The 13,746-nt window shown below is 42.2% G+C and overlaps 1 protein-coding gene across 1 annotated transcript in view; it reads left to right on the top strand.

Moving 5' to 3' along the window:
- The first annotated feature begins 2,151 nt into the window (after positions 1-2,151).
- LOC110500586 (active breakpoint cluster region-related protein-like) overlaps positions 2,152-13,746 on the top strand; it is a 32,261-nt gene continuing 20,666 nt past the window's right edge. Inside the window, exon 1 of the mRNA XM_036957987.1 lies at positions 2,152-2,409. The gene's annotated coding sequence lies outside the window, so the exon portion shown is untranslated. The remainder of the gene's footprint in view (positions 2,410-13,746) is intronic.

The raw sequence follows: 13,746 nt of genomic DNA, 5'->3' as shown, positions 1-13,746 counted from the left end.
TGTCAGCTTGGCTCACTCCTATCTGTTGGGTGTCAGCTTGGCTCACTCCTGATTGTTGGGTGTCAGCTTGGCTCACTCCTAATTGTTGGGTGACAGCTTGGCTCACTCCTAATTGTTGGGTGTCAGCTTGGCTCACTCCTGATTGTTGGGTGTCAGCTTGGCTCACCCCTACCTGTTGGGTGTCAGCTTGGCTCACTCCTGTTGGGTGTCAGCTTGGCTCACTCCTAATTGTTGGGTGTCAGCTTGGCTCACTCCTAATTGTTGGGTGTCAGCTTGGCTCACTCCTAATTGTTGGGTGTCAGCTTGGTTCACTGCTACTCTCTCTTCCTCAGAAGCCTCTCCCACAGGTGACCCCTTTCACCATGACTGTTCTCTTGCTTTCCTTCCCATGCAATTTGCTCTCATCTGTTGCCTCAACTTCTTTTTCTCCCCTCCCCCTTCCTTCAAGCCCATCTGTAAATCATTTCCAACTGGCCATATCTTCAATTGCTCCTTCTCTCTCTTTATCAGTCAGTGACTTTATTCCTAGTTATGTTACCCCTTGTTTCCCTGCATGTTACCCCTTGTATATAGTCAAGTTATCATTACTCATTAAGTATCTATTTTTGCTTTTATTATTACGTGTTTTACTTATTATCTATCTATTTTCTTTCACTCTGCGTTGTTGGGAAGGGCCCGTAAGTAAGCATTTCACTATTTGCCCACACCTCTTACTTACGAAGCATGTGATGAATAACAATTGATTTGATTTAATCTCAACTGAAATCCAGGTCATTTGGTTTTGCTATTTGATGAAGCACAGTGATAACGCGTCAACTTGTTGTATAAATACAAAATATCTGACATGGTATTCCCAATTGAGCTTTCTTGTGCTTTTAATTGGTTGAAAGCGCAGTGATAACACATTTAGATGACAACTAAACCAAATATCAGACATTGTTTTTCCACTTTAATTTGGCTGTGCTTTCAGATGGTTGAAAGCACAACCAACATTCGAAACATTCGAATTTCAGCAAACTTCTAGCGATCTTTTTGAGTGGGTGAATAATGGTGGAAATCTTATTGATCAACATTTCAACCAAATAAGACCCACGTTTCCATGTTGAATGGATGTGGTGTACCCAGCGGGCAATTTGCTCTTGATCACTAAGGATGGTGTCTGGTTGCAGTCTTCATTTCATGAATGTTTTCTGAGAGAAACCTGGCAAGATGCCAGCACTAGGAACTGAAAGAGGAGTTAGTAGAGAACACACATCTCCAAACGATCATAAATCTGTCTGCATTTTGTTGAGGTTAAAATTATCAACATTTGCTCTGTTTCTTCTTGTCAGTTGTTGTTCATTGTTTAACCAGACAGAGTTAAAAATAGTATTTGTTGTCTTTCAAAAACATTAGCTGCACTCTAATGAGTTTGCCTGGCATAATACAACCAATGAAATAGTCCCGAAAAGTACAAAACACTGTCATCTGACACTCCAGACAGGCTCTATCAAACAAAGCATTTGAAAAACAAAATAGTACTTGAACCCAATGTCTGGTTTTGCAACCCAGTTCCTCTCTGTCTCTGTCACTCACCTCAAGTTCATACAGACAGTGTTTGATCTCAGAGGGAACCAGTCTCTTCGGTAAACTATGGAACTCCTGCAAGGACAAAAGCCAAAGAAAATACAAAACACTGTCAGAAACGAACAAGACATACGTATATTATAACGCTGCTTCATCTTAAGCCAGAGGAACAACAAGGGTACTCAAAAGCCAACTAGAAACATTTCCCACTTCCTGTGTCGTGGCTTTGAGCACAACCTCTACGTTCCTTTGCAAATGTAAAAACACAATAGCTTCAAACCAGAAGTAGCGCATTCAAAACAACCCAAACCCTTTGGTTGATTCTATAATGACAAAAGTGGATTCTCTTTATAAGCGCTTTTTTTACAAGAGACTCATTGAATAACATCGAATGGAGGTAACTTGTGTTGTCAGTTCTTCAATGTCTGTGTTCTACAATGTCTGTACCTGCAGGTATGGGGATGGGCTCCCAGTGGAGGTCCCCTTCACATCCTGCCTCTTCTTCTTCTTCTTATTATTCTTATTTGTATGTGCTTTGGCATTACCACCACCAACCCTTCTTACTCCTCCTCATAGATGGACTGGAGGGACTCCTAATCCTCGTCATCCTCAAGGTGTGTGGACTCACTGGTGCTGTCCCTCACGTCCTGCCAGTTCTCCTCATAATCTGTCCCTATGCTCTTTTTCCCATCACGGAACTTCCCCTCCCCGCCAGCAGGAAGTGCTTTGTCCTCCAGGGAGAGCCGGCTGCTGTGGTAGCTCCTAGGGTTCAGGGTGGTGTCGCTGGTAGGCTGGAGCTCCACTCTGGAGTCTGACAGAGCAGCGGAAAAGGGAAAGTCAAAGGTAGGTACATTTAATGGGCCAAAACTGGGCTGGAACAAAAGCCTGCACACACTTGGAGTTGTTCAGGACTGGAGTTGTCCACCTCGATTTAAGTTTCAAATTACACCCTATTACTCGTATCGTAGTGGACTAATTTTAAGACCAGAGGATCTGTACTGGTCCAAGAGTCGTGCATATGAGGAATAGGATTCAACTGGAGATGGTTTAAAGTTTAAGCCAAGGTGGACAACTTCAATCCTGAAGTGTTGCACTGTGCTACAGGGAAATATTAGCAGAAACGTGACATGGATGTAGGCATACGCCGGGCTGATCCTATTTCACCAGGATTAAGTTTGTTGATGTACGCACACATACAACTGACTGGAATAAGATAACACCAGTGGAGCCTGCTGAGGTGACGACGGCTCATAATATTGGCTGGAACGGAGCAAATGGAATGGCATCAAACACGATTTATTTGATACCATTCCATCCTTTCCGCTCCAGCCATTACCACAAATCTACTGTTAGATTTTTTTGTTAAACTTCTAGAAGTGTTTAATCTTGCCAAGCATCAAATGTTATGTATCCCCCCCACCAACACCCTTCCACAATGCACTACCCTCCTCTGTGGCTCAGTTACATAGCAAACAAGTCTAGAGCCAATAGGACCCTGAACAGCTTCTACCCCTAAGCCATGAGACTGACAAATAGTTAGTTCAATAGTTAACCAAATAGGTTTTTCGGACTATCTGCATTGACCCTTTTTGCACTAACTTTTTTGACTCATCACATACGCTGCTGCTACTGTTAATTATCTGTCACTTTATATTTACATATAACTAGGAATAAAATTACTGTCACGTTCGTTTAAAGATGGATTGGACCAAGGTGCAGCGTGGTAGGCGTACATCTTTCTTTTATTGATGACACCGAAAAACAACAAATGCAAAACGAAACGAAACGCACAGTTTTGTAGGGCTGGAAAGCAACAGTACAAAAACAAGATCCCACAAACTAAAGGTGGGAAAAAGGCTGCCTAAGTATGATCCACAATCAGAGACAACGATAGACAGCTGCCTCTGATTGGGAACCATACCCGGCCAACAAAGAAATAGAAAAACTAGAATGCCCACCCAAATCACACCCCGACCTAACCAAATAGAGAAATAAAAAGGCTCTCTAAGTTCAGGGTGTGACAGTTGCAGTATGTTACTAGCCGGCTGCTACCTGAAATTCTACCCTGCACCTTGGAGACTGCTGCCCTATGTACACTAAGTATGTGGACCCCCTTCAATTTTGTGGATTTGGCTATTTCAGCCACACCTGTTGCCGAAAGGTGTATAAAATCGAGCAAACAGCCATGGACTCTCCATAAACAAACATTGGCAATAGAATGGTCTTGGTGAAGAGCTCAGTGACTGTCAACGTGGCACCGTCATAGGTTGCCACCATTACAACAAGTCAGTTTGTAAAATTTCTGCCCTCAAAGAGCTGCCCCGGTCAACTGTAAGTACTGTTATTGTGAAGTGGAAACGTCTAACTGCGAAGTGATAGGCCACACAGAAGGGTTCTGCTGAGTGCTGAAGCATGTAGAGTGTATAAATCGTCTGTCCTCGGTTGCAACACTCGCTACCGAGTTCCTAGCTGCCTCTGGAAGTAACTTCAGCACAATAACTATTCCTCAGGATTATGTGCTTCCAACTTTGTGGCAACAGTTTGGGGACGGCCCTTTCCGGTTTCAGCATGACAATGCTCCTGTGCACAAAGCGAGGTCCATACAGAAATGGTTTGTTGAGATTGGTGTGGAATAACTTAACTGGCCTGCACAAAGCCCTGACATCAACCCCATCGATCACCTTTGGGATGAATTGGAACGCCGACTGTGAGCCAGGCCTAATCGGCCAACATCAGTGCCCGACTTCACTAATGCTCTTGTGGCTGAATGGAAGCAATGTTCCAACATCTGGTGGAAAACCTTCGCAGAAGAGTGGAGGCTGTTATAGGTGGGACCAACTCCATATTAATGCCCATGATTTTGGCATGAGACATTTGACAAGCAGCTGTCCACCTATTTTTGGCCGTGTAATGTACATAGTCATTGAACACTGGTCACATTAAGAATGTTTACATTCTGTTTAACCCACTTCATATATACAGCTGAAGTCGGAAGTTGACATACACTTAGGTTGGAGTCAATAATGACTTGTTAACAAACTATAGTTGTCGGTTAGGACATCTACTTTGTGCATGACACAAGTAATTTTTCCAACAATTGTTTACAGACAGCTTATTTCACTTATAATTCACTGTATCGCAATCCCAGTGGGTCAGAAGTTTACATACACTAAGTTGACTGTGTCTTTAAACAGCTTGGAAAATTCGAGAAAATGATGTCATGGCTTTAGAAGCTTCTGATAGGCTAATTGACATCATTTGAGTCAATTGGAGGTGTACCTGTGGGTGTTTTTCAAGACCCACCTTCAAACTCAGTGCCTCTTTGCTTGACATCATGGGGAAATCAAAAGAAATCAGCCAAGACCTTTGAAAATAATTGTAGACCTCCAAAAGTCTGGTTCATCCTTGGGAGCAATTTCCAAACGCCTGAAGGTACCACTTTCATCTGTACAAACAATAGTACGCAAGTATAAACACCATGGGACCAGGCATAAGTCATACCGCTCAGGAAGGAGACTCGTTCTGTCTCCTAGAGATGAACGTACTTTAGTGTGAAAAGTGAAAATCAATCCCAGAACAGCAGCAAAGGACCTTGTGAAGATGCTGGAGAAAACAGGTACAAAGCTATCTACAGTGCCTTGCGAAAGTATTCGGCCCCCTTGAACTTTGCGACCTTTTTCCACATTTCAGGCTTCAAACATAAAGATATAAATCTGTATTTTTTTGTGAAGAATCAACAACAAGTGGGACACAATCATGAAGTGGAACGACATTTATTGGATATTTCAAACTTTTTTAACAAATCAAAAACTGAAAAATTGTGTGTGCAAAATTATTCAGCCCCCTTAAGTTAATACTTTGTAGCGCCACCTTTTGCTGCGATTACAGCTGTAAGTCGCTTGGGGTATGTCTCTATCAGTTTTGCACATCGAGAGACTGAAATTCTTTCCCATTCCTCCTTGCAAAACAGCTCGAGCTCAGTGAGGTTGGATGGAGAGCATTTGTGAACAGCAGTTTTCAGTTCTTTCCACAGATTCTCGATTGGATTCAGGTCTGGACTTTGACTTGGCCATTCTAACACCTGGATATGTTTATTTTTGAACCATTCCATTGTAGATTTTGCTTTATGTTTTGGATCATTTCCTTGTTGGAAGACAAATCTCCGTCCCAGTCTCAGGTCTTTTGCAGACTCCATCAGGTTTTCTTCCAGAATGGTCCTGTATTTGGCTCCATCCATCTTCCCATCAATTTTAACCATCTTCCCTGTCCCTGCTGAAGAACAGCAGGCCCAAACCATAATGCTGCCACCACCATGTTTGACAGTGGGGATGGTGTGTTCAGCTGTGTTGCTTTTACGCCAAACATAACGTTTTGCACTGTTGCCAAAAAGTTCTGACCAGAGCACCTTCTTCCACATGTTTGGTGTGTCTCCCAGGTGGCTTGTGGCAAACTTTAAACAACACTTTTTATGGATATCTTTAAGAAATGGCTTTCTTCTTGCCACTCTTCCATAAAGGCCAGATTTGTGCAATATACGACTGATTGTTGTCCTATGGACAGAGTCTCCCACCTCAGCTGTAGATCTCTGCAGTTCATCCAGAGTGATCATGGGCCTCTTGGCTGCATCTCTGATCAGTCTTGTCCTTGTATGAGCTGAAAGTTTAGAGGGACGGCCAGGTCTTGGTAGATTTGCAGTGGTCTGATACTCCTTCCATTTCAATATTATCGCTTGCACAGTGCTCCTTGGGATGTTTAAAGCTTGGAAAATCTTTTTGTATCCAAATCCGGCTTTAAACTTCTTCACAACAGTATCTCGGACCTGCCTGGTGTGTTCCTTGTTCTTTCTGATGCTCTCTGCGCTTTTAACGGACCTCTGAGACTATCACAGTGCAGGTGCATTTATACGGAGACTTGATTACACACAGGTGGATTGTATTTATCATCATTAGTCATTTAGGTCAACATTGGATCATTCAGAGATCCCCACTGAACTTCTGGAGAGAGTTTGCTGCACTGAAAGTAAAGGGGCTGAATAATTTTGCACGCCCAATTTTTCAGTTTTTGATTTGTTAAAAAAGTTTGAAATATCCAATAAATGTCGATCCACTTCATGATTGTGTCCCACTTGTTGTTGATTCTTCACAAAAAAATACAGTTTTATATCTTTATGTTTGAAGCCTGAAATGTGGCAAAATGTTGCAAAGTTCAAGGGGGCCGAATACTTTCGCAAGGCACTGTATATCCACAGTAAAAAGAGACCTATATCGACATAACCTGAAAGGCCGCTCAGCAAGGAAGAAGCCACTGCTCCAAAACCGCCATAAAAAAGCCAGACTACGGTTTTCAACTGAACATGGGGACAAAGATCGTACTTTTTGGAGAAATGTCCTCTAGTCTGATGAAACAAAAATAGAACTGTTTGGCCATAATGGCCATCGTTATGGTTGGAGGAAAAAGGGGGATGCTTGCAAGCCGAAGAACTCCATCCCAACTTTGAAGCACGGAGGTGGCAGCACTTCACAAAATAGATGGCTCATGAGGAAGGAAAATTTGGTGGATATATTGAAGCAACATCTCAAGACATCAGTCAGGAAGTTAAAGCTTGGTCTCAAATGGGTCTTCCAAGTGGACAATGACCCTAAGCATACTTCCAAAGTTGTGGCAAAATGGCTTAAGGACAGCAAAGTCAAGTTATTGGAGTGGCCATCACAAAGCCCTGACCTCAATCCTATAGAAAATATGTGGGCAGAACTGAAAAAGCGTGTATGAGCAAGGAGACTTACAAACCTGACTCAGTTACACCAGCTCTGTCAGGAGGAATGGGCCAAAATTCACCCAACTTAGTGTGGGAAGCTTGTGGAAGGCTACCCGAAACGTTTGACCCAAGTAAAACAATTTAAAGGCAGTGCTACCAAATACTAATTGAGTATATGTAAACTTCTGACCCACTGGGAATGTGATGAAAGAAAGAAAAGCTGAAATAAATTATTCTCTCTACTATTATTCTGACATTTCACATTCAACAAATGTTTACTAAGTTTAAATGTATTTGGCTAAGGAGTATGTAAACTTCTGACGTCAACTGTATATACTGTATTATAGTCAAGGCTCATCCTACATAACTACTGCTGAAAACACCTTTTCTAGTCGTATACTGTCCATACTGTCTATCTATACACACCATCATATACAGTGCCTTTGGAAAGTATTCAGACCCCTTGACTTTTTTCACATTTTGTTAGGTTACAGCCCTATTCTAAAACTGATTAAATAGTTTTTTCTCTCATCAAACTACTACCCCATAATGTAAAAGCAAAACAGGTTTTTAGAAACATTACATTTAGATAAGTTTCCAGACCCTTTTCTCAGTATATTGTTGAAGCACATTTGGCAGCAATTACAACCTTGAGTCTTCTTGGGTATGACGCTACAGGCTTGGCACACCTGTATTTGGGGAATTTCTCCCATTCTTCTCTGCAGATCCTCTCAAGCTCTGTCAGGTTGGATGGGAAGCATTGCTGCACAGCTATTTTCAAGTATCTCCAGAGTTATCATCGGGTCCAAAGTATCATCGGGTTCAAGTCCGGGCTCTGGCTGGGCCACTCAAGGAAATTCAGAGGTTTGTCCCGAAGCCACTTATGCATTGTCTTGGCTATGTGCTTAGGGTTGTTGTCCTGTTGGAAGTTGAACCTTGCCCCAGTCTGATGTCCTGAGCGCTCTGGAGTAGGTTTCATCAAGGATCTCTCTGTACTTTGCTCCGTTCATCTTTGCTTCGACCCTGACTAGTCTCCCAGTCCCTGTCACTGAAAAACACACCCACAGTATGATGCTGCCACCACCTTCAATGCTGCAGAAACTTTTTGGTACCCTTCCCCAGATCTGTGCCTCGACACAATCCTGTCTCTGAGCTCTATGGACAATTCCTTCGACCTCAAGGCTTGGTTTTGTTATGACATGCACTGTCAACAATGGGACCTTATATAGACAGGTGTGTGCCTTTCCAAATCATGTCCAATCAATTGAATTTACCACAGGTGGACTACAATAAAGTTGTGGAAACATCTCAAGGATGATCAATGAAACAGGATGCACCTGAGCTCAATTTCGAGTCTCATAGCAAAGGGTCTGAATACTTAATACTAAAGTTTTTCAGTTTGTTTTAATATATTAGCAAAAATACATTTTTAGGGGGTATTGTGTGTAGATTGCTGAGGATTCTTTATTTATTTAATCCATTTTAGAAATGATTTTAACGTAACAAAATGTAGAAAAAGTCAAGGGGTCTGAATATTTTCCGAAGGCACTGTACATGTATATTCATATTCCTGGCTCTGACATTCCTCGTTGTAATGTCTATATTTCTTAATTCCTTTCTTTTTCTTTGTTGGATTTGCGTGTATTGTTTTGTATTGTTAAGTATTACAGTTGGAGCTAGCAACATAAGCATTCCGCAACACACTCGATAACATCTGCAAAATATGTGTACGCGACAAATAACATTTAAATTTGATTTGATATCTACCTCAATTACCTCGTACCCATGCACATCATCTCGGTACTGGTGCCCCGTGTATATTACTAAGTTATCATATCATTCTAGTCCTTGTCAATGCCACTCGGACGTTGCTCGTCCTGATATTTCTGTATTTCTTAATTCCGTTCTTCTACTTTAGATTTGTGTGTATTATTGTGAATTGTTAGATGCTACTGCACTGTTGGAGCTAGGAACACAGGCATTTCACTACACCCGCAATAACATCTGCTAAATATGTGTATGTGACCTCATTATGTATCTATTATTACTTTTATTATTATGTGTTGTACTTTTCTATTATTTCTCTATTTTATTTCTCTCTGCATTGTTGGGAAGGGCCCGTAAGCATTTCACTGTTAGCCTACACTTGTTGTTTACAAAGCATGTGACAAATACAATTTGATTTGATTTGAACTTTTCATGTGAGCAGAGATGGGAGATTTTCTTTAACAGCCATCTCCTCTGCTTACGTCATTAGTGCTCTGTATACACCCTAACATCATTATGGGGACATTAGACCATTTGTAACACACACACACACACACACACACAAACACACAAGCACTTAGGCAGACACACACATGCGCACACACACAAAGGCTCAAGGGGCTTTGAATTTGAGTGCACTTGTAGAAGTCCTTAACCCCTTCCTCTCCCATTTCCTGTGTAGTTTGTGTAAAATGGGTGTGTTGTATCGTTGACTTTCCTTTCGCTTGAAATTAGTATGTGTTTAGAGAAAGTGGGGGAAGGGAAAGCCGGAAAGAGGGGGAGGGAGAGAGCGAGAGAGAGCGAAAGAGAGAGAGAGAAATGACTCTGAGGAGCTAGGAAGGGAGTGTCCCATAACGTTATGCAGGGTTAAGGTGAAAGGATTGGTGAGTGTAAGAAACTGGTCATCCATCCACAGAAAACAGTAAAGAAGACGATGAAAGCCCCTCAAGGACATTCACGTTAGAGAGAGAGACCCCAGGATGAGTAGCGGCTGCATTAGCAACAGCTAATGGGAACCCTAATAAAATACACCCCAGAAATAATAAGAGAGTGAGAGAGAGGCAGAGACAAGAGACAAGAGACAGAGAGAGAATAGAAATACATGTCTAGGTGCTTGGTTCATACCTGAGTGTAGCAATACCACCCCCTCCAGGCCGTCTAGGGAAAGTGCACTGTGTGCGGACTGCGGCTGAGAATTGCTGAGATGGTCCGTGGAGGCAAAGGCGCGGCAGATTCCCAAACTCCAATGGTGTGACTGTATTTGACCAATTCTGAAATACACACACAGCAAAACAGCCCTAAGAGAAAGGAGAGAGATTGAAGGAATCATCGAATGAATCATCTTGGTAAATGTTTAGCTATCAGTCTTCTTCCTATCAATAGGCTAGGTTACAAGTAGGCCTAATAAGGCCTGGATGCCAAGGTATTCACTTGATGGAGATGAAATATTATCACAGAGTATCAGAATATTATTGGACTTACAAAATATAAATTTGTAGCAAAGAGATGATAGTGATTTATAGTCTTGAAAGCACGTATCTTGAGCACCTGTCGAGTCTTCCCAGCTAGCAATGAGGAATCGGCCCAGAAGCGGCCCTCTTCCGGGGTGCCGGAACTGATTGAATCAGCCCAGAATCAAGTGTCGGACTCGGCCCGGAATCAAAATGAATGACTGCCCAGAATTCAGGCTTTGCAGGCATCTTACCAGAATCCCCCCAGAAGCGTCCCGATGTAAATTTAAATAAATGTATACAAAATTAACCGATTTACTCATTTTAAATATTACTATTATACATTTTATACATATAAATGAATACCCATCCACAAAAAAAAAACATTTTGTGTTGGAGGAAACACCGTACTGACCGTGTCAGCGTGCATGCGCCTGGCCCGCCACAGGAGTCTCTACAGCACGATGGGACAAGGACATCCCGGCCAGCCAAACCCTCCCCTAACTCAGACAACGCTGGGCCAATGGTGCGTCGCCATGGGTCTCCCGGTCGCAGTCGACACAGGTCTCGAACCAGCATCTGTAACAACACGATGCAGTGTCTTAGACCACTGTGCAACTTGGGAGGCTCCTATCACAAAGTTGTAATGCTTATCAATTGCCTTGCACAAGTATCAAAATGCTAAAATACAACACAGGACAGGAATTTCATTTAAATGTGTTTTTTTAAATGTTTTATCACAGAAACAATGAGAAAATATGGAAAAAGAAATAACGAAATGTTAATTATATAAAGCAGCCCGTGTAATCATCTGCCTGAGAGTTGGCCCAATGGCCCGAGGGCCAAGTAATACATTTGGGCCGGATAACTCACACCGGAATCGGCCCAAGCTCAGTCCCCGCATCCTAGCCATAAGTAATACTGCTGTAGGTGGCCCAGGGCCACATGACGTCAGCCGAGTCTGACTCTCAGCCAAGTGCCCCGACTCTCAGCCGGCCCAGGGGTGGAAACTCAGGATACCAAACAACAAGGACTCTGAGTCAGCTAATATGAATCGCTATAAGTCTGGAACAGTATTGGTACAGGGCAACCTCAAACAGTTTCAGCTAGACTTTCACCTAATCAAAGAATTAGCTCAGCAGGAGAAGCTCTCCCTTGAGAAAGATACCCCCACCCCGAGCGGGTCAGACCAGACCTCTTCATTATATAACCACTCGCCTCAGCTCCTGACAAAAGTCTCGACACCACAGCAGAACCGTCCACCCCAGACCCTGACTACGTCGACAGATAAATGAAGAACCCCAAGCCCAGGGGATCTTACCCCTCTGAGCACCCCCCCCCCCCCCAACAATGACAAATGGTTTGATGTAGAATGCAAAAACCTAAGAAAGAAATTGAGAATCCATAGACTCTAACCACTTCTGGGAAAATTTGAAAACACTAAGCAAACAACAACACAAAGAATGATCTATCCAAAATTGAGATGTATGAGTAAACCACTTCTCCAATCTTTTTGGCTCTATAACAAAGAACAAACAGCTAAAACATATACATGATCAAATGCAAATCTTAGAATAATCTATTAAAGACTACCAGAACACACTGGATTCTCCAATTACATTGAATGAACTACAGGACAAAATAAAAACCCTCCAACCCAAAAAGGCATGTGGTGTTGACGGTATCCTCAATGAAATGATAAAATATACAGACAACAAATTCCAATTGGCTATAATAAAACACTTTAACATCATCCTTAGCTCTGGAATCTACCCCAATGTTTGGAACCAAGGACTGATCACCCCAATACACAAAAGTGGAGACAAATTTGACCCCATTAACTACTATGGGATATGCGTCAACAGCAACCTTGGGAAAATCCTCTGCATTATCATTAACAGCAGACTCATACATTTCCTCAGTGAAAACAATGTACTGAGCAAATGTCAAATAGTTTTTTACCAAATTATCATACGACAGGCAAAGTATTTACCCTGCACACCCTAATTGACAAACAAACAAACAAACCAAAACAAAGGCAAAGTCTTCTCACGCTTTGTTGATTTAAAAAAAGCCTTCGACTCAATTTGGCATGAGGGTCTGCTATACAAATTGATGGAAAGTGGTGTTGGGGAAAAACATACGACATTATAAAATCCATGTACACAAACAACAAGTGTGAGGTTACAATAGGCAAGAAAAAAAACACATTTCTTCCCACGAGGCCATGGGGTGAGACAGGGATGCAGCTTAAGCCCCACCCTCTTCAACATTTATATCAACGAATTGGCGAGAGCACTAAAAAAGTCTGCAGCACCCGGCCTCACCCTACTAGAATATAAAGTCAAATGTCTACTGTTTGCTGATGATCTGGTGCTTCTGTCACCAACCAAGGAGGGCCTACAGCAGCACCAAGATATTCTGCACAGATTCTGCCATACCTGGGCCCTGACCAAAATTATGGTGTTCCAAAAAAGGTCCAGTCGCCAGGACCACAAATACAAATTCCATCTAGACACCGTTGCCCTAGAGCACAGATAAACTATACATACCTTGGCCTAAACATTAGTGTCACAGGTAACTTCCACAAAGCTCTGAACGATCTGAGAGACAAGGCAAGAAGGGTATTCTATGCCATCAAAAGGAACATAAAATTCGACATACCAATTAGGATCTGGCTAAAAATACTTGAATCAGTTATAGAACCCATTGCCCTTTATGGTTGTGAGGTCTGGGAACCGCTCACCAACCAAGAATTCACAAAATAGGACAAACAACAAATTGAGACTGAATGCAGAATTCTGCAAAAAATATCCTCAGTGTACAACTTAAAACACCAAATAATGCATGCAGAGCAGAATTAGGTCGATACCCGCTAATTATCAAAATGCAGAAAAGAGCTGTTAAATTCTACAACCACCTAAAAGGAAGTGATTCCCAAACCTTCCATAACAAAGCCATCACCTACAGAGAGATGAACCTGGAGAATAATAACCTAAGCAAGCTGGTCCTGGGGCTCTGTTCACAAACACAAACAGACCCCACAGAGCCCCAGGACAGCAACACAATTAGACCCAACCAAATCATGAGAAAACAAAAAGATAATTACTTGACACATTGGAAAGAATTAACAAAAAAACAGAGCAAACTAGAATGCTATTTGGCCCGAAACAGAGAGTACACAGTGGCAGAATACCTGACCACTGT

The sequence above is a fragment of the Oncorhynchus mykiss genome, chromosome 21 (genome assembly GCF_013265735.2).
Source record: "Oncorhynchus mykiss isolate Arlee chromosome 21, USDA_OmykA_1.1, whole genome shotgun sequence".
In the NCBI taxonomy this organism is placed as follows: Eukaryota; Metazoa; Chordata; class Actinopteri; order Salmoniformes; family Salmonidae; genus Oncorhynchus; species Oncorhynchus mykiss.
This window is presented reverse-complemented; position numbering and strand designations above follow the sequence as displayed.